We start from the raw sequence: 574 nt of genomic DNA on the forward strand, positions 1-574 counted from the left end.
TATAAGAACATACTATGAGCAACTCTATGCCAATAAATTTGACAATCTGGAAGAAATGGATGCATTCCTAGAAACATATAAACTACCACAACTGAACCAGGAAGAAATAGAAAGCCTGAACAGACCCATAACCAGTAAGGAGATTGAAACAGTCGTTAAAAATCTCCAAACAAACAAAAGCCCAGGGCCAGACGGCTTCCCGAGGGAATTCTACCAAACATTTAAAGAAGAACTAATTCCTATTCTCCTGAAACTGTTACAAAAATATAAATGGAAGGAAAACTTCCAAACTCCTTTTATGAGGCCAGCATCACCTTGATCCCAAAACCAGACAAAGATCCCATCAAAAAAGAGAGCCATAGACCAATATCCTTGAACACAGATGCGAAAATACTCAACAAAATACTAGCCAATAGGATTCAACAGTACATTAAAAGGATTATTCACCAGACCAAGTGGGATTTATTCCAGGGCTGCAAGGTTGGTTCAACATCCGCAAATCAGTCAATGTGATACAACACATCAATAAAAGAAAGAACAAGAACCATATGATACTCTCAATACATGCTGAAAA

Source organism: Mustela nigripes, chromosome 1 (genome assembly GCF_022355385.1).
Source record: "Mustela nigripes isolate SB6536 chromosome 1, MUSNIG.SB6536, whole genome shotgun sequence".
Lineage (NCBI taxonomy): Eukaryota > Metazoa > Chordata > Mammalia > Carnivora > Mustelidae > Mustela > Mustela nigripes.